The 21,367-nt window shown below is 38.0% G+C and overlaps 1 long non-coding RNA gene across 5 annotated transcripts in view; it reads right to left on the reverse strand.

Moving 5' to 3' along the window:
• Positions 1-222: 222 nt before the first annotated feature.
• The window catches only part of LOC309622109, a 28,731-nt gene continuing 7,586 nt past the window's right edge, over positions 223-21,367 (reverse strand). For 3 of the 5 annotated variants that reach the window (XR_014240516.1, XR_014240517.1, XR_014240518.1), the window contains 2 exons: positions 9,348-9,439; positions 7,302-7,864 (listed from right to left, as the gene is read on the reverse strand). This is a non-coding gene — a long non-coding RNA (uncharacterized lncRNA). Of the gene's footprint in view, positions 1,082-5,967; positions 6,947-7,301; positions 7,865-9,347; positions 9,440-21,367 lie in introns of those variants that run through there. The other 2 variants (XR_014240514.1, XR_014240515.1) reach the window with 2 other exon arrangements.

Genomic DNA, 21,367 nt, shown 5'->3' on the forward strand with positions numbered 1-21,367 from the left:
ATCCAAGCAGCAATGTCACTGCTTGCTCCTAAGCTCCAGAGAAACCCTCTGTTGGGTCTCGAACACCCCAAGTAATGAGACGCTACTGAAACGAGCATGTGGGGACCCTAGGTCTACGCCACAGCGTTAAGTGGCTTCTGAGGTTATCGAAACTGCCACTGATGCCAAACAAGGTTCACCAGCCCCTTCCTCCCACAGTAGTCCAGTGAACACGGGGCATAAAAATTCCTTCTCCACAGGTGACAGCCACTAAGGCCAGAGATGGAACCACAGGTGATACAACTTAGGAACACATAAATTTAAATATCTGATACACCATTTACCATATCCCTAAAATGACTCATCCGAAAGGATCATATTTGCCAGTTTAAAAAACAAACTTTTTTCAAGTTTCTCTCCATGAGTTAGCTATAACTAGCACATCCTCCATGAGTATCTTTTCCTGATGTACTACCGAGTAAAAACTTAATAAAAGCCATAGCCTAGATAAAATATATCATTTTTTCATTTGTGATTAACAGCCTTGGAGGGAGGTTTTTTTTTTAAACTGGTCCATTAAACGGGCATATATTTAAATAAAAATTATATAGTTTCTAACTTTAAACTACTCAAAATTTCAAGTACTTTATGTTTCAATTCTATTTCAAATCAGTACACTGAAAATACCCATTACCTGGAAACTAAGGAGAATATTTTTATTTTTTATGGCGAGCCAGACTCCCTATATTATTATTGAAAAGTAAAGTTTCTAATGAACCAGAAAGGAAATTTATTGTAAAGCAACACTCAAACTAAGCACATGTATTATCACACAAGGTTATGTGTACACCTACCAGACATGTGCAATCTCTATGTCAAAGCATTATTTTCAAAAAGTTAAAAACACAACACGTACAAATATAGAACAAATGCATGCCAAAGAATCATAAACTCATTAATGACTAATCCAGTAAAAGAGCATTTTGAGAAACTAGGAATTTACGGGCATTTATAGAAGAACATTAGAATGAGATTGCTAGGTTACAAAAAAACTGATCAATGTCCTACAGGGCAATAAAACCTTTGTAGTTACCATATGTACCTGAAAAAAAAAAAAAAAAGAAATCATCAATTTCAGCGCCTAAACTCCAATCAAATGGTAAATGACCAAGTCAGACATGGGTGCATTCTTCTAGGTAATTAAACAATCATGTGGGCCTATTAAACAATGTTCCTGCATAATGTCAAAAGGTCACTCTATCATACCCTCTCTTTTTTTAACTTTTTATTTTACATTGGAGTCTAGTTGATTTACAATGTTGTGTTAGTTTTTACAGTATTTACAAGTTGTGTATAACTTTAATTAGCACACAGATTTTAACCTTGTGCCATAGAACTCAAACTGGAAAAAACAAGTATGATATTTTGAAGGAACGTATTACGTATGGTTTCCTGCCTCTCAGAAATAGGTAGACATAAATAATTCAGTTTTTAAAAGTTATTCAGTATGATGCAACAGAGCCTATAGCAATCAGCACCGCAACGGGCCCCAGGTAGGCAGATTGAGTGGGGACACTTTGGAAGTTACTCTGAAGAACTTTGTATGTTGAAGCCAAGCCTTTAAAGGCTCTGAAAAGTTAAGTGGGGAGAAGATCCAGAGGTTAATTTCATATTTGTTTTTCAGGATTAGAATTAGAATTGCAGGTAAACCCTGGATCTATTCATTCCAAATTGTTTGAACTCTTTTATACTTTTATAAGTATACTTTTATATTCAAATTCTGATTTTGATTTAAAGGGAAAAATTCAAATTCAAATTTGCTCAGTTAATTGAGATTTTTGTCAGTGAATATGTCCTTTATTTAGTACTCTTGAATGATTTGGGGTTTATTTTCCAAATCAACTCAAAGGAGCAGACATTCTTGAGCTCCAGTCTTCTCCCCAGAACAGGCTTTCAGGCGTGGGAGGGTCACTGATAATGTGGCTTTAGGGTCATTTTGTTTGTTTGTTTGCTTAAAGAGTCTCCCCCAGTTGCATAAGCTTCAGGACCCTCACAGCTCTAGCCTTGCCTGTCACTTGTGTGTGTGATAGTCACATGGACTTTGTAAGTTTTTTTGGAGAAAAAAATGTTGTTGTTTTCCCGAAGTTTTCAAAAATATTCTGACCTCAGTATTTCTGGGAAGTTTATTCAAATATGATTTTTTAAAAAAAACTGTCCGTTTACCAGTTTGTTGAAGACTCTTTCCAACAAGTCCAAGCTCCAGTGCTTACTAAATACCTCTCTCCATATTCTATGCTCATTTTCCCCAACAGGTTTCACTGAATCACGAATGGATTCCCCATTCACCTGCTCCAGGGGCACATCTTCTGATAGGCTCCCTCCCTAAACCAAGGAACCTATTACATATGGTCTAATGCCTTTCAGAAATAGGTAGACATAAGTAATTCAATCTAAATATCAACCAAAATACTGACATTTTCTTATTCAGATTATATCTCTTCTTCCTCCCCAAAGATCTGAAAATTCGTAAAGAAACAGTAGATTCACAAGGATAATCCTGATTAACTTGGAGGATTCGACTCACTCTAGAAAACCACTAAGCACACTATTGAGACAAAAAGAAGCCTGCACCAATTAAAACAGTAGCAGGATTTTAGTCCATATTACCCAAGGTGAAAACTTCTTTATGGACTGTATTGTCTTAGCACACATGGCATTACTTGAGATTGACTGTGCTCACATAGCAATAGAATATGTTGATGACACTTAGCAAATAATTACAAAGAATCTGTGCCCATTGAAATGACAGGAGTTCTGACAAACAATACCCTTGAGAAGAGACATTGGATAAACACACTATTAGACATTCACTTAAATCAATTCTCACGATTTTATACTTCTTAGCAGTTGTAGCATTATGTTCAGTTCCTCCATTCTGCAATTCATGTATTTTTATACCAAATTCTTAAGGTTAATCATGTTATTGGGTTAGGATAATTTATACAACAAGTGTCTCACTATTATACTGTGTATGTTATTTTTCTTTTCAAAGAATAATATTGTGTGATAATATCTATTAGAGGATCATATTAATAAACTTTCATTAAAGATGATACAGTAACACTTTAGCACATAAGGAGCCACTGCTCCAGTGAAGAAAGGATTCAAATCTGATACAAATCTTCAAATTGAGGTGCTAATATATTTGCCTAGATCAAGCACTAGGTATTACATGAACAGCACATGTTTGTCTCCCATGCTGGCCAACAAAATGGGCTTGATCTGCTCCCCCAACCAAGGGCAGAGACCTCTCATACATATGCAGGACGTAACAGGGAGGAGACATTGTTGGATAAAAACAAATCCTGATTACCACTCCTAGAACAGTGATTCAAGTTGTGTGCCCCACCTGGAGTGGGCCAGAAATACATCTTTTATTCTCACAACAAGAAGGGCACTTTTGACAGGGGAAGGAAACAAAAGAAGACTTCTAGAGAAAATTACAAGTACTGAGATTTAACAAGGTGCGGATGAGTGTGTAACACTCACTAAATTGAACCCCTGGGTCTACAAATATCATCATTTACGTCAAATAATCACCATCAACAGCGGCTGAAATGTCTAACACTGGCTTCAGTCCTTTTCAGAGACTTCAGTCCTTTTTCTTTTCACTGGGGAGTAGAGTTAGGGAGGACAGCAGCTACTAGCTATAGCTGGCACTTTACTTATATGGGGGAAATAATTCAGCTGTAAATTAACTTCCAATTGTGTTGTTCCTTAATCGGGAAAGAGTGAACATTACTCCTCAAAGTGACATGCGATCCAGGAGACAGATTTACAATACTAAATATGCAATCAAAATACTGACATTTTCTTATTCAGATTATATCTCTTCTTCCTCCCCCCCCCCCCAAAAAGATCTGAAAGTTCATAAACAAATAGTAGATTCACAGGGATAATCCTAAAACAGAGAGCTACTGCCCTCTTCCACTTGTGGCTCATGGTAGGAAGTGAGCAAACCAACCACTGGCTGCACAACAACTTCTGGAAAACAGGGCTCTAACTTGGAATCTATATTCTAACTTTCCTCTTGCATTCCATTTAAGAGGATAACTCCATTAGAATAACACTTTCATCTTGACTAAATACCAAGAGTTCTAGAAGGCAGACCAAGTAGAGATGCACAATTTTTAAATATCAGGTCCTAGAGGATGCTGTCCATTCAACTTGTTTTATCTTCAAAAAGACAGAGAATAAGAGAGAAAAAAAAAAAAGCCCATGTTTTTGGCTATTTAGAAACATTACTCTCGCCCTGTGTAGACTCCTCTGGACTTAAAATTTCCCATTAATTATAAAGATTCATGTCAAAACATGGATAATTTCTGAGATGTCAAATGTTTCAACCAAGTCCTGTATGAGAGTATGTCTTATGCCAGAACCTCACCCAGGTTGACATCCCCCCCCCCCCACCCCGCGTCTGTCTGACTAATTTACTACTGAGAACCAGTTGTAAATAGAGGAAAAATGTCACTGTATCCTTTTGGGGAGAAGATCTTTACCTTTTTAAAAATTTACATACAGTTCTCATTATTTTATCAGGGCTTAAGAATATTTCATTTTTGTTAGTTTTAAAGTCTTGTCTGAAAAGATTACTTGAGTTCTTAAAACACTTCTTAGGAATAAAAGGTTAGCGATCAAAAGACTTGAGAAAATGCTCGTGTTCGTGATTTCTTGTTGATAACCTAAATCCCATCCTGCTGGCAAACTCCTCTTTAGAATTTCTCAAATGATGGGACAGGACTAAAAGAACCCTCTACCTTGATTTATGTAGTAACAAATTTCAAATATGGGTTTGAAATACCTTGCTTGTATATACATCTACACATACAAACACCTCCCAAATATTTGAGAGTTAAGGAAAAATCCAATTGGTCAAATTAGCTAATCTAGACTATAATATGATAGTATTATATGTAATATTATAATAATAATAATATATGTAATATATATAATATATGTATTATATATATAATAGTAATTATATATGTAATCTAGACTATCTAGACTATCATCTAGACTACTATATATATGTAATATATATAATATATATATTATATATAATAGTAATTATATATGTAATCTAGACTATATAGACTATCTAGACTATTACATATTACTATAATATGTAATCTAGACTATAATATGATAGTAATATATGTAATATTATACTATAATATAGATTATTATAATATAATAATCTATATTATAATACTATAATATATAGAATATAATAGTCTATAATCTAGACTATAATTACCTCTACTGCCACAAAGGATACTGTCAAATGAGATCAGCAAGCAATTATCAAACACAGTTTGTGTACCCTCTATGAATCTTTAAGTCTGCAAAGACATTTAAATATATACTTGACACTTGAACAACTATAGTAGCCATCTTTGCGGTGATCAAGGACTCTATAGTATCTAAAATGTTCTTAGCCATGCAAATTTACATAGGTACTTTTAACTTACTGAACTTTTCATCAGAGTACTAAACACATCTAAATAAAACAGAGGCTGAAAAGTGAAAACTAGCATTGACATTTGAAGAGTCAGCCAGAGACCCAGACGAACTGAGCTTAGAGATATATTCAATTCAGAAAAGGATATCTGCCTGGAGATTCAGACATGGAGCACCTCAGAGCATGTGACTCTTAAAAAAGATGCTCAGTATGAAGAACATGATACCTCTGTGGATTTCAGGGAATAAAATACAAACAGAAAATAAAGAAATATCAAAATAACTGATCTTGCAATATCCTATAATCACAACTAAGGAGACAAGAAAGGCAGCACAGCACTCTGCTTCTCTTATAAGGGAAGGATTTTTGAAGCCATGTTTCCTTTAAGTAAGAGTGACCTCTGGTGACTTTTTAATTGCACCTCAGTGTACTCTGTTAAGTTATTCTACAATTCTTTTATACTAGCAAATCATTTAGTACTACATTTTTAGTTTCTTAGCAAAGTGATAAATGCTTTACTGCAGGACCTAAGGCTTTCATGTAAATGCCTCCATTTTAATTAATTCATGGAAATTGTGCCCAAAGCTAAATTAAAATTCTGTCTGAAACACGGGGCAGTATTTTCTTAAAGGAGACTAAGGCTCATTTTCAGGAGTGACTCATATAATATGGCATTAAATGAGCTGATACTAAATGATGACAACACAAACTTATCACAGCCTCGGGGCATATATGGATGAATGCTGGAAGGGTAACTATTTGTATAATATGCTTTTCACTTTAGCACAAACTTCCTGGTAAGGGCAGAGTTCCCCAGCCCACCCCACCCCCAGCAGCAAGGTCGGTTTCTAACATGCCTACTAGCACTTTCTTGAAATGCATAATAGCTTGCCTTACTCCCTACAACCTGATTTAAAAAAAATTCTTGAGGGGGATGGGGTGTGGATGTAGGACTAAGGGGGCTTTCTTCCAATCCCTCAAGGAAAGAAAAGCCCTATGATGGAGATTTCAATCTGAATAACACTTCGAAAACTTTTTCCGATTTCCAGATTAAAATGCCTTGAGGTCGGCTGAATCAATTTGGCTAGCATCTTTAGATCAGACTCACATTGCCAGTCCAGAACTGAGAGGTTAATACATCTTCACTGAACCAACAAAATGAGAAACACAGCACATCACGATATACAAGCACGTGCACTTGCAAATGAACCTGAATGGCAGGGTATGTTTTTCCTGTAAGCAAAAGCCTTCTAATTCTGAGGGGTCGATCCTTCTCGTAATTCTGCGGACTCACCAGGTTTGCCGCCTGGGCTCTGCTGCGGAGCCTGCCCGCCGCTGCAGCGCCCGACTTCTTGGTACCCGATTCCGCAGGGCGCCGACTGCAAACATCTACGCTAATGCAGGACCCGGCCAGGTCGGCCAACGATTTCCTTTCTGACATAAATCCTCCAAAATGTATTCATAGTAAAAAGAAATAAATGACATATTGGCATGCTCTTCTCTCCTCATCTCCTGCTATTCTCTCTCTGGTCTCTCTCCGCCTCAATATTCTCATGCTAATTTTAGGTTTTACTAGAACTTGAGCTTTCTCAATGAATCTTCAAAACAACAGCACACAGACAAAATTCAGCTCACAGACAAGTCAAAACAGGCTTTGTGTATTACAGACTTGACAAGTGGAAAAACCATTGTAAACCATCCTATCCAAGCGTTGGGACTTTGCGATGTTTTTTAAATGCCTCATTTTCAGAAGCAGACCCGTGATTCCATTTGTAAAATTCAATTATTTTTTTAAAAAAACACGAATTCTCAGTTGACAGTATAAGTTTTAAAAGATTTGCTGTACTCACAAGTATTCCCTGCTGCTAATGTACTCCAGGGCTGGGCAGACAAAAGAAAGAGCATCCTGAGACAGGCTCCCGCGGCGGAGTCCATGTTCACAGTCGCCGGGGCTCCCCACCCCAAAACCCAAGGTGTCCAGACAGCTGCTCTGAGCCGGAGTCTGCAAGCTCCCTCCCGCTCGGGGTAGCTAGCGCTCCCTCCTCCGGGCTCGGCGAACCCGCGCAGCCGGCGGGGCGGGAGACCCAGCCTGCAGCCACACCCCCACCCCCACCCCCACCCCCACCCGCTCCCGCCGCGCTGCGAGCTCCACGCGTCCCGGGCGCTCCTGGCGGTGGCGGGAGGAAGTGCGAGTCAAGTCGGTGAAGGTCTTCAACCTGCGCTCGCTCCGAATCCGAATCCGAATCCGCGGTCCTAGCTCCTTCACGGGCAGGTTTCCCACTCTGAACAGCTGTGCAGTTCAATGGACTTCAGTCTGAGACCGAGCTTCACCACGCTGATGATGCTTGAGCATTAACACCGATGCTAGGAAAAATGTGAGTTTCTTTTTTTTTTGGTTGAAAAGAAGTTAGGACAAGTAACTAATCCGGTTTGAAGAAAATATTTACATGTACTGAGAACTGTTGTAAAAAAGACTGCTTTTGTTTTCTCAACTCATTTAATGATTCATATTTAAAAATAAAAACCTAAAGAACCTTATTATGGTAATCATTTCGAAATATATACGGTTATATATACAGTGTTATGTGTCAAAATACATCTCAATAAAGCTGGAAAAAATTAAAAAATAATTAATTAAAACACCGACCCGACTTCTACTATAATGTCAGCATTTTATTATGTATATTCCTACTTGGAGATTTGAGAATTGTGGTCAGCAGATATATAAAACTAAAAACTGGCATCCTGGGAGAAGGAATCTTACTCCAAATATCATCACGGAAGTGACGTTATGTTAAGTGGGTAAACTGAATACACTTAATTGAAGAATGAAGAGTTTTGAATCAACTTCTATATACTGTATGTGTATTCCTTTCCATTCAAATTCTTTAATACAACTACCCAAAAGTTCATATTGAAAAATGATGGAATCTAAAAGGCATCTTAAATAAATAAATAAATGGATAGATAAATAAATGGATAGACAGATAGGCAGATAAATAGATAAATTGTTTCAGAGTATACAGATAGAGGCCTCATGGCCCATGAAGGAAGAAGGATTTCAAGATCCATGACCTTGAGGTAAGTCACATGGCCTCCTCTACTTCCTAAAGAGGCTGCCAGCAGATGTAAATGAAGGAGGTATGAGCATGGCATCACTAGGATCAATACTCTCCTAACACTGTGACCAGACTCATGACAAATGTGCTGAGACTTAGGAACAGTGTCCAGGCATTCTTGCACCATCCAAAGTGATCAGAATATGAAAGTAACTTTAACCTTGAGTAGGGCATTATATGCCTGAGAACAAAGCAGAAAAGCTGTTTTTATTATTTCTATTCTGCAACCTGGGTAAAAAACAAAAACAGGAATAGAAAACGTAAATAGCTTGGCAAGGCCACAGAATTTACAAGTAGAATTTGACCCAAATATGTAGATCCTGATCCCAACTTTCCAGCTTTCTCCACTCCTACTCAGGGCCCCTGGGAATCAGGAACTCTTCCCACCCACCCCATCAATCAGCAGTCCCGGGAAACACTGAGCAAAGCTTGCTCGGAGGGTGCATTTAGAACCTTGAAAAAAGCCACAAGCGGTAGAGTGACCTTCATTTATTAGTCAGACATTTTCCTAGTGCCTAATACATGTCCCAGAACCTGAATATGGTATTTCTAATTTTTAAAGCAAATATAAATTAATGATTTACATTAAGTGTCTAATATTTTTTAAAGCCTATACAATAGACAGTCTGTGTGTGTGTGTGTGTGTGTGTGTGTAATCTAAATAAATGGGCACAGCATTCCTTTGAAGTAAATGTTACTCTGCCCATTTAATGGATAGACAGACTAACCTCAGAGAGTTTAATGGATGTGTCACAAAGCAAGCCAGACTTGGACCAGGTCAGCTGAGCTCTGAAACCCCTTCTCACTGGCCCTCAGGTCTCTGAAACAGAAAAGTTGTCACCTGGGAAAACTCTATTCAGTTGTTCATGGGAAATCCATTTAAAATGGGTTAGAAGGCGCCTCAATAATTGATGTCAATTAAAACCAAAAAGGACAATGCTGGTAAATTACTTGAGCAGACATTCAGGATGGATTTTCACAAGTCAGAGATGAAACAGCCCACGAGGGATTGAGATTTGCAGGCAGATGTCCTTGTGCAGTGCACAGCATTGACCACTGGACAGCACTGGGGCTATTACATGATCTTCCAAGACAAGGGCAGCCCCAGGTGAGGAGGCTTGAAGAGACCAGGCAAAGCAGGGCCCAAAGCAGGGACTTGCTAGCAGACAGCTGATGCGACTCCTGGTTTTACCCCTTTCCAGCTGCCTTCTTTCGCTGGAGACTTCGTGGCTTTGTGCTTCACTTTTCTTGTTTGTAGAATGGTGATGATAGCCAGTCATAGAGCCATTATGAAATTATAGGCCTGAAACCCCCACAAAGGGATGGAAACTGCTGAGCATTCCACGTACCAGCCCCAGAGCTGCCCTGGGAGTTGGTACCCACCCGTGAGACCCCCGGCAGCTGCTCAGCATCTGTGATCCTCAGCTTCGTTGTCTGTTTCATAAGATAATAGAAGTCTGACCAGCAGAGAACTGATCCAAGGGTTACAGGAGAAAATGAATGTCAAGTACTTAACACCATGCTCATCCACAGGGCGCTGGATCAGGTAGGCTGATGCTAGAGCTCCAGGCTCAGAGGAGAAAGGATGCCTAACGGGACCGCCAAGGCCTCCAAGCTAAATCCCTGCAGGTCAGGGGCAGTCCGCTGCATTCTGTGACCTGTTTCCACAGCCCTTTGCTCTTTTATGTAAGAAAGATGACAGATAATCAACAAGGACCTACTGTATAGCACAGGGAACTCTACTCAACATTCTGTCATAATCTATATGGGAAAAGAATCTGTAAAAGAATGGATACATGTATATGTATAACTGAATCACTTTGCTGTACAACTGAAACTAACACAATATTGTAAATCAGCTATACTCCAATATAAAATTAAATTAAATTTTAAAAAATCAAAACAAAGGAAAGGTGAAGAAAATGTGTAGATCTAATCTTGCACATTTCTATAAGTGATGATTCAAACCCCACAAATCACGCACGCGCTTATATGTATGTGTCTGCAGAGTTCACACCAAACACAAAAGAGAACTTGAAATCAGCACACGTCACAAGTAAAAGACAAGAAATCAACTTCCGATGTTCAGAAGTGTGTGGACCCTCATATGTGTAAGTGCAGACAGGCTGCCTAGGAAAGTATATTCTAAGTGAAACTACACCCTTGGCATTTCCTGACCAAAGTCTTCTGTTTTCCTGCTCACCTGGGAGCAGTCTGTGCACTCAGGGTTCCCTCCCGAGAAGAGGAAGGATCAACTCACCCCACCCGAATGAAATCCTTTCTCAATGCTCTCCATAGATCAAAACATGACTCCATTCATTTTTCTTCTTTATTCAGCAGTTTTCTCCCTGTAAGTTATTTCTGCGTGTTTTATCTAAATCTGGGGATACATTTAACTTTACTCTTGTAATGGGAACAGATTTATCATTAAATCCTCTGAAAGAATACTGTGAATAAAATATAATAGTATTTCTATTAGGAGTCATGTTTCCCATAAGCCCCCAGGCAACAAATCCTGAAGAACAATTATGGAGAGACAGACTGCAGGGAGAAGGATTGTCACATGTGTGATAAAAAACACACTGCACGGTGTCTTTGCAGGTTATCTCTGATGAGCTATGTTCGCTATAACTAGCCCTTGGAAGCCCCGGTTTTAACAACCAAAGGATTATGCATCTAATTACATAAATCTCAGCTAGAGAATAGTCAGCCTCATATTGTTACCCGAAAAACTAGGTTCGCCTCTTGGTGGGTGTCGAGCCAAAAGACACAACCAAGACAAAGAGTGAGAGAAGGAAGGATTTGTTACTTGCAGCAAGTAAGTAGAGCACCAGGGATCTTTCCCAAAGCAGTGTCTCCCCAAACAGCAAAACTGGGGAAGTTTTAAGCTAAGGGTACATGTATATTCATGAAAGGGCTTGGGAGGTAGGCAGAGCCCAGGCTTTAGTTGATTGAAATCCGGAGGATCAGAAAAGGTCAACGCCATCATCCCTTAGGTTCCCTCTGACCTGGTGGTTGAGTGCTTCAGGCTAATCTTTACCATGGAAACAGAACTGGAAGTCTTTACAACTGATACATTATTACTAGTGCTACTTCTCTTGCCTGATAACAGTCAGCATTCTTGTTTTCCCTTAAGATCCTTAATTACTGAGACCTGTTCAAGGGCAAGCACTCTGGCCAGGCTTAGATCACAAAATGGCTTGTACTAAATGAATAGGTGTTCTCTAATGTCCAGAAAGCCATGCCTGGTTTTCTTTCTCCATAGACCCCCCCTACCTTATCTGCTTATAATATTTCTTTCCAATTCAGCCCACTTCAACCCAGGAGGACTTTTGGGGACTAACAAACACTGGTATCTAAGATAGAACAAACCACAACTAAGAACTTGAAGTATAAAAGCAATACTGCATGGTATTTCCAAAAGTGCTTAATAAACATTTCACAGGATTGCGCATAAACAACACACTTTTCCTGACATTCTGGCACAAGTAGAATCAGAGAGGCTTAACGTTAAAATGAAGTGCAGAGTCAGCTGTCCAGCATTCTACCCAATTCAAGCACCACAGTCTCCAATATCATCTTGCACACATGTCCACTGATGGCAGCAGCTGAGGTGCATACATATAGAGAAAAGGGAGATTCTAGAACTTCCTTCTATCATATCACAAAGAAGGATAAATTCACAGAATCAACTACATGAGTGTCCAGGAAAAAAAATTCTTTTTTTTTTTTTAAACTTTTTAAATTGAGATATATTATACCCTTTAAACAAAATTTCTAATTTTATGAAAGGCATAAAAGGTCACAATTTTTCTTTACTTCTTTGGGGTAGGAAAAGGGAGGCAGAGTTGAGTGTATCCTTAAAAGTCCTTTTCTAATTTAAAATTAAAATCAACATCTGATCTTGACCTAAGAATTTTTCTATTGAGGTATAATTGACATAGAACACTATATTAGTTTCAGGTGTACAATTCAATGATTTGACATTTGTGTGTATTGCAAAATGAACATCACAGTAAGTCTGGTTACCATCAATCACCATACACAGTCACAGATTTTTTTCTTTCTTCTTGTGATGAGAACTTTTAAGATTTACTTGCAGCAACTTGTAAATATGCAATACAGTATTAATAACTATATTCACCATGCTATACATTACATCCCTGTGGCTTATTTATTTTATAACTGGAAATTTGTACCTTTTGAACCCCCTTCACTCATGTCACCTACTTCCCACCCCCATCCCCACCCCCCCAGTCTGGCAACCAACTATCTCTTCTCTGTATTTATGAGCTCCTTTTTTTTCTTTTTAAGATTACTCATATAAGTGAGACCATAGGTTATCTTTCTCTAACTTATTTCACTTAGCATAATGCTCTCGAAGTCCCTCCATGTTGTCACAAATGGCAAAATTTCCTTTTTCTTAATGGCTCAATAGTATTCCAGTGTGTGTATCACATTTTTTTAGCCATTCACCCATCAATGAACACTGAAGTTGTTCCCATGTCTCAACTATTGTAAATAATTCTGTAATAAACATGGGTGTGCATATATCTTTTGGAGTTAGTGTTCTCATTTTCTTTGTACAAATACACAGAAGTGAAATTGCTGGATCATATGGTAGTCCCAGTTTTGATCTTTTGAGGAAACTCCATGCTATTTTCCATACTGTCTGTACCAATTTACATTCCCACCAAGAGTGCACAAGTGTCTCCTTCTCTCCACATCCTTGCCAACACTTGTTATTTCTTATCTTTTGATGATAATCATACAAACAGGTGTGAAGTGCTATCTCATTGTGGTTTCGATTTGCATTTCCCTGATGATTAGTGACGTTGAGCATCTTTTCCTATACCTGTTGGTCAACTGTATGTGTTCTTTGGAAAAATGTCTATTCAGATCCTTTGCCCATTTTTAATTAGATTGTTTGTTTGTTTGCTATTGAGTTATGCGAGATCTTTATATATATTAGATATTAGCCCATTATCAGATACATGATTTGCAAATATTTCTCCCATTCAATTGGTTGCCTTTTCGTTTTGTTGATGGTTTCCTTTACTGTACAAAAGCTTTTTAGTTTGATGTAGTCTCACTTGTTTATTTTTACTTTTATTGCCTTTGCTTTTGGTGTCATATCCAAAAAATCATGGCCATGACCAATGTCCAGGAGCTTACCGTATATGTTTTCTTCTAGGAGTTTTATGATTTCAGGTCTTAAATTCAAGTCTTTATTCCATTTTGAGTTAATTTTTGTATGGTGTAAGGTAGTAGTCTAGTTTTATTCTTTTGCATGTGGCTGTCCAGTTTTGCCAACACCATTTGTTGAACAGACTGTCCTTTCCCCATTGTATATTCTTGGCTCCTTTGTGATAAATTAAGTGACCATATATGTGTGCGTTTATTTCTGAGCTCTCTATTCTGCTCCATTCATCCATGTGCCTGTTTTTATACCAATACCATACCATAGTTTTGTAATATAACTTAAAATCAGGAAGCATGATGCTTCCAGCTTTGTTCTCTCTTAAGATTGCTTTGGTTATTCAGGGTGTTTTGTGGTTCCTTACACATTTTAGGATTTTTTTGCTCTGTTTCTGTGTAAAATGCCATTGGAATTTTGATAGGGATTGAATTGAATCTGTAGATTGCTTCTGGTAGTATGGACAGTTTAACAATATTAATTCTTCTAATCTTTGAGCCACAGAATATCTTTCCATTTATTTGTGTCTTCTTCAGTTACTTTCATCAGTGTCTTATAGTTTTCAATGTACAGGTCTTTCACCTCCATGGTTAAATTTATTCATAGGTATTTTATTCTTTTGATGCAATTGTAAGTGGTATTGTTTTATTACTAGCATATAGAAATGCAACCAATTTTTGTATATTGATTTTGTATTCTGCAACATTACTAAAGTTGTTTCTTAGTTCTAACAGTGTTTTTTTTGGTGGAGTCTTTAGGGTTTTCTATATATAATATCATGTCATCTGCAAATATTGACAATTTTACTTCTTCCTTTCCAGCTGGGTGCTGCTGATTTCCTTTTTTTTTTTTGCCTAATTACTCTGACTAGGACTTCTAATACTATGTTGAATAAAAGTGGCGAGAGTGGGCATCTTTCTCTTATTCTTGATCTTAGAGGAAAAGCACAGAGTATGACATCAGCTATGGGCTTCTCATATACGGCCTTTATTGTGTTATAACCAATTTGAGTTTATTGCACAGAATTGAATCTAAATTCAACCATAAGCATTTTAATGATTATCATTAAAAGTCTTTTTAAATTGAAAACAAGACTGAGAAATCGTAATAGTGCTGGTTAATTAAAAAAATACACCCTTAAGGATTAAGTTTATTCCATAATTCCAGTGATATTTTTTTAGGCTGAAGTACTGATGAATGAAGTACTCCAATGTAGAGGAATCTTGAAAATACTCTGAGTGAAATTAGTTAGTCATAAGGAACCATATATTATATGAGCCCATTGATATGAAATGTCAAAAAGGACAAACCTATAGAGACAGAAAGTAGATGAGTGTTTGCTTGGGGCTATGGGACATGGGACACTTGTAGGCTAGAAAGAGAAAGATTTCTTTTTTTGGAAATTGATAAAATTTCCAAAATTTTTTTTATCAATAAAATTGATAAAATAGATTGTGGAGATGAATGCACAACTCTGTGAATATACAAAAAAACAATTGAATTGGACACTTTAAGTAGGTGAATTGTACAGTAGGTGAATTATATCTCAAAGCTGTTTTTAAAAAAGAATACAGAAACTCTAGAAAAACACTGAATCCATTGACATCTACTTTACCACACTATTCCAAATAGAAATGTAACTGAAAAATGGGAGTTAAAAAACATAAGCAGCAATATCCGTTATTTACTGCCATAATCATGCTGTGAATCAACCAGAAACCTCAGTGGCAGACACCACTTTACTGAGCTCAGGGGTCTCAAGACCACACTCTTGGCTCAGCAGGTGTTCTGGTCTCCTGTGCACCTGCCTTGGGGAGGCTGTTGTCCGCTGGGAGAATGGCCCCATCTGAGATGACTGGACTTGTGTATCATTGCGCAGCAAACAAACCCAGGCACCTCTCACTGCGGTGGCACAGAACTAAGAGAAGAAGCAGAAAAATACAAGTCTGTTCTGATCTTCGTGTGTCACATCAGCTGGCATTCCATTGACCGAAGTAAATCTCATAACCTAACTCGGGATCAAGGGGTCGGGAGAACAGATTCTGCCTCTTCAGTAAAAGGAGCTGAAAAGCCATGTGGCAAAGAGGGTGAATCCAGGAGCGTGAAGAATGAGGACCATTTAGACCTCAGTCTCTGCCCAGCACAGGGTATTCGTGATGGAAGAAAACTGAGCAGAAATTAAATATTTGCCATCTGGCAGCTTCACTTTCTCGCCATTTTCACTTAAAATTGTATCAGAGGGCTTCCCTGGTGGCGCAGTGGTTGAGAATCTGCCTGCTAATGCAGGGGACACGGGTTCGAGCCCTGGTCTGGGAGGATCCCACATGCCGCGGAGCAACTAGGCCCGTGAGCCACAACTACTGAGCCTGCGCATCTGGAGCCTGTGCTCCGCAACGAGAGAGGCCACGATAGTGAGAGGCCTGCGCACCGCGATGAAGAGTGGCCCCCGCTTGCTGCAACTAGAGAAAGCCCGTGCACAGAAACGAAGACCCAACATAGCAATCAATCAATCAATCAATTAAAAAAAAAAAGACTCATTTCCTCCTCTTCCCCTTTAAAAAAGAAAAAAAATTGTATCAGAAACTTTGAAATATCTTTCTGTTTCATCTTGATTTAGATAATAGAAACATTTAACATTTTTGTAATTTAGCTCAAATAATGGCTGCATAATTCAAGTAGATTCAAAAGCAAATACAATCTAACTTATAATAGCAAGTTTTGATATAAATGCCACTGGATGATACTGTGATTATGTGACATGAGCTGGCTGACTTGCTTTTTAATTATAGGAACTTTTAGCTTTTGCAAAGATAACTACTTTTTAAAATGCTTTTCTAGATGTTCTTATCACAGAAATACATTCTTATATGTACATGTATAATTCGCATAGAGAAGTGTTAATAACAACTCCCTACACACACACACACACACACACACACACACATTTCCATTGCTCTATTGTTATGTCATTGACATAACTGATGAAAACTAGTTTCCTTCATGTCCATACACACGTTTATAGGATTACGTTCATTTTCCTTGTATTGTAATTACAATATGATGTTATTTCTCAGCTTGAACTAGATTAAAATTTTGCATTTGTATTTTTCATTTCCATGTGGAAAATGAAATCTTATTTTTGCCTGTCAGTCTAAAACCACTTTGAATCGTAAATTGGTCTCCTATGGTAAACCTTTAAGACCTCTTTTTTTTGTTGCTGTAACCTTTTCTACATGGTGGACTTTATTAGTTACATTAATTAAATAACAAATGCCCACCTTATTGAGCTGGGTATGCTTTAATCCACAGGCACAAATCAAAAGAAAGAAATGATTATAACATTAGAGTTAAAAAACAAAAAGCTTTGGTTGATTTTTTTGTAAAGAATGGTTGAAAAGGAACCTAAAGTCGTTCCTTTATTTGAAGGCTTAAGTAATTGTACCTGCCAGGTCATAGACGAGAGGGATGCCTCTCACTTACCACCCCCTTTTGTGTGTTTCAATTACTGGGAAGGTTAATGGTGCTGAACAGCTGAGGTATGAAGGCACCTTTCATTATCTTCCCCATCAGAAGTCCCCAGAGCCCGTTCACCTTCCCTCGTGTTTATGGGAAAAGACACAGTGTTCTCTCACAGCCCACAGTACATGAGAACCAAGTTCTCACAGCCTGGCAGATCTTTGCCAACATTTTCTGGAAAATAATTCTGCCCCTTTCAGAGCCAGCGTGCAATGTAACTTGAACTCAAATACCAACATCATTTAGAATGACTGAAATAATACCTTGATCTTGTGACTTGTATAGTCTCATTCTTCTAAATTTTAACTTTAATGATGCTTATTTATTAAGCAAGTACAGAGTATATGGGCAGAATTTTTCTTTGAATATTTTATATTGAATGAATTGAAATAATTGGGATGTTAAAGGACTAGGGAATGATAATGAACATGTATGCACTGAAGCATTTGCTCTGTACTAGGTAGGTTCTCTTCTGTATCATATCATAATGCCACCAAACATTAAAATTTAAAACAATTTATAGGTGTCCCTTTAAGACCCCTCTTCTCTGAATATCGTCCTCCATGTTGACTCCATCAGGATTCACTTACCTAGAAACAATAGGTAACCTGTGACCAGGGCAGATGTTCAGGGAATGGAAAGGAAATTACGGCTCCACCAAACCTCTCTTGCACAAGTACAGATGTGTTTGTATTTAGCCTGAGACAAAAACTTTGTTCCTTTTCCTTCATTATTGTTCCTAACATGCAACAAAGGCAATTGTAGGAAAGGCAGTGTGGCCCTAAATTCCCCCTCAGCTGATCTTTAAGAACTTCAGACATTTTCCAAAGAAGATTTTGATCTAGGGAAGGACATCAAGCTCCAAATTAAGGTGGAATATGTGGGAAAAGGGTCACTGGGATAGGGTTGCCAGGTAAAATACACCATGCCCAGATAAATTTGAATTTCATATAAATATATAGTTTGGGAGACATACTTACAATCAACAAACATAAATCTGGCAACTTAACATTGCACTGCACCATACAGATGGCAGATGATTTTAGAAAGGAGGGTCATGGGGATATAAAAAAAGAATGTGAAACTCAGAGTTTTTTCTAGGGTAAGGGTCAACAAACTGGCATGAGGTCCAAATCTGCTTTGTTCCTGTCTAAACAATGTTTCATTGAAACACTGCCACACCCATTCATTAAGTACAGTCCAAGGCTGCTTTCACTCTGCAGTGGCAGCGTTCAGTAGTTGCAGGCCCACAGAGCCTAAATATTTACTATCTGGCCCTTTAACCAAATAATAAAAAATAAAAAATCCCAGTTAAACTGCTAAAATTACAATTGTCATTCTAAATACTCACTATTTCCCCTCTCTGATGAAAGGCTTCTTTCCATAGGCATGCCTGATATGATAAAGCTGAAAATATGTAGGCTTTTAAATAAATAATATTATTCTACTCAATGGATTTAAACATAAGGCAATATTGTCACTTCAAGAAAAATAAAAAGAGCTTTGAGAATTTTTTCCATATGTCCACATTTGTGTTTCACAACTCCAGACCACCTAATGCAAACTTTCATTTCTCAGCAAAATGAAGCAGAGAATATTACAAAAGACTCAGCGATGTCAAATCCAGCCACCAGTTAGATCTTCCAATTTTCAGTACAACATTTCCTGCCAGATGTGGCTCAATGTGGCTTAAAGAAGCAATTGTTTAATTCTCATGTGGAGAACTATTGTTCTGGAAGAATGAGGGCATTATAGGATTAATCTCCAAGTAGTAAGAAGAAAAGCTAGGTTTACAAACTCTGTATGACTCTGTATGTGCCAGTGAGTAGCTGGAAGTAAGCGTTCTATTGGAAGATAGGATTTTGTTCCTCAGGAAACCAGCACACTCCTGGGACCCTGGGTTGAAGTCATTTGATGGGTGGATAGCATGAGAAAGGTCTGGCAACCAAAGTCACCCCATGCTGCTGATGCAGACAGCTGGCAGAGACAAGATAAAGTTCACACAGTCACTTGAGGCTTTAAAACCTAGTCTGCAAACGAAAAGTAGAGAAGAAAATTCTATTTCTAATCTACCAGTGAAAGATGTGCATTTCATTTTCAGATTATGAAAGTATCGAAGGAGAAAGGCTGTGCTGTCATGAGTGACGGTGCCTCGGCCGCCAGGACTCCAATCAGAGGCTCAGTGATAAGCGAGAGTGAGCCCAGACTACTGCCAACGCCATGGCCAGAGACCGAAGAACACACGGGGAGGGGTTTCCTAATTGTGGATGGTAAATAACCCTGCATACAAATCCTCCAAGCCACGATCTGGGTAGTGTATTAGAGCAAAGAAGCAACAAAGAAAACAGGCAGGTTGACATTGAGCAGAGAGGACCAAATCAGTTTCAATAGACTTGAGGCTCTGTGGACCTAGGGAAGGAGAGGGTACAGAGCCCAACAGGATAGGAGACAAGGAAGGCGTTGGAGCTCTGCTCCTCACCAGAGCTCTCTAAATCTCAGTATCCACATTTTTAAAAAAATTTATTTATGTTTATTTATTTTATTTTTGGTTGCCTTGGGCTCGTGGGCTTTCTCTAGCTGCGGCAAGCGGGAGCTACTCTTTCTTGCGGTGCGCAGGCTTCTCATTGCGGTGGCTTCTCTTGTTGCAGAGCACGGGATCTAGGCGCGGGCTTCAGTAGTTGTAGCTTGCAGGCTTAGCTGCTCCGCAGCATGTGAGATCTTCCCAGACCAGGGCTCGAACCCGTGTCCCCTGCATTGGCAAGCGGATTCTTAACCACTGCGCCACCAGGGAAGCCCTCAGTATCCACAGTTTTAATATGAGAATAAAATCACGTGTATTTTATAAAAACACTTCCTGGAAAATGGTCACGGCTAGAAATATCATGAGACTTCAATAAATGGCTTATATTTATAATTACTAACAGAAATAAATACAAGAATCTAATAAGAATATGTTTTATAACCTAATGCATTTTGGATCACTCATTTCTATCCCAAAGATTTAATCTGTACCATCGTGGTCTCTAAGCCGTAGTTTATATTATGTTTGCCACGAGTTGCTGTGACCAAATGTTACTGTTTTTAGTCCTATAGTTCCTGTAGTTTCTTGTTGCAGTGTTACAAACTAATGTTTCCCAAAAGTAATTTTTGTATGAATAAACAAATAAAAGTGAGAAGCACTCCTATGAAGTCCTTATTAAATATTAAAGGATAAACAGTTCTAATTTAAAAATAAAAGAATTATAATTTTAAGTGCAAATTTGACTAATTGTGCTTTTCAAAAGCTACTGTCAAATAGTTTTCACAACAGTAAGTCTTAAGTTATGATAAAAAAATTCCTTGTGAAATCACACCTGACAAAATGAACCCTAATTAGGTATAATATCTCCTATCTAAACACATTCTTAAATAATTATTTCAATTTAAAATAAAGAAATTATCAGATTGGGTCGGAATTTGTTAGTTGGTTATCTCTCCATGAAGCACCGCTAAGTTTTTTAAACCTCCATCAGCGAGTGAGAACACCACCTTGGCAGAATCTTAGCAGTTATCAGAAGCAGGAGTTGTGGGAACATATTTACAAGATTAGGGGTCTGAACTCCAATGGTTTAAGGTGGATTTTCAAGATGGGAATCTGACTGGGTTTCGGCAAAACTCATGACATAATAGTTTTGATTTTGTGCTACAAAGGCAACTCAGTAGAGAAAAGATCGTCTGTTCAACAAATAGTCCTGGAGCAATTTGATCCTTGTGTAAACAAAAAATAAATTTTCATTCATATCTCACACTTTATACCAAAGTTAGCTCAAAATGGATTGTAGACCTAATTGTAAAACCTAAAATTATACAACTTTTACAAGAAAACATAGGAGAAAATCTTTGTGACCTTGGGTTAGGCAAATATTTCTTTGATATGACACTAAAATCACAATACATAAAAGAAAAAATCAATCAACTGGACTTCATCATGATAAAAATGTCTGCTCTTTGAAAAAAGCATTCACAGTGAAGAAAATCGAAATAGGAGCCATGGAC

This window comes from Balaenoptera borealis (genome assembly GCF_965194805.1).
Source record: "Balaenoptera borealis genome assembly, contig: HAP1_SCAFFOLD_1579, whole genome shotgun sequence".
In the NCBI taxonomy this organism is placed as follows: domain Eukaryota; kingdom Metazoa; phylum Chordata; class Mammalia; order Artiodactyla; family Balaenopteridae; genus Balaenoptera; species Balaenoptera borealis.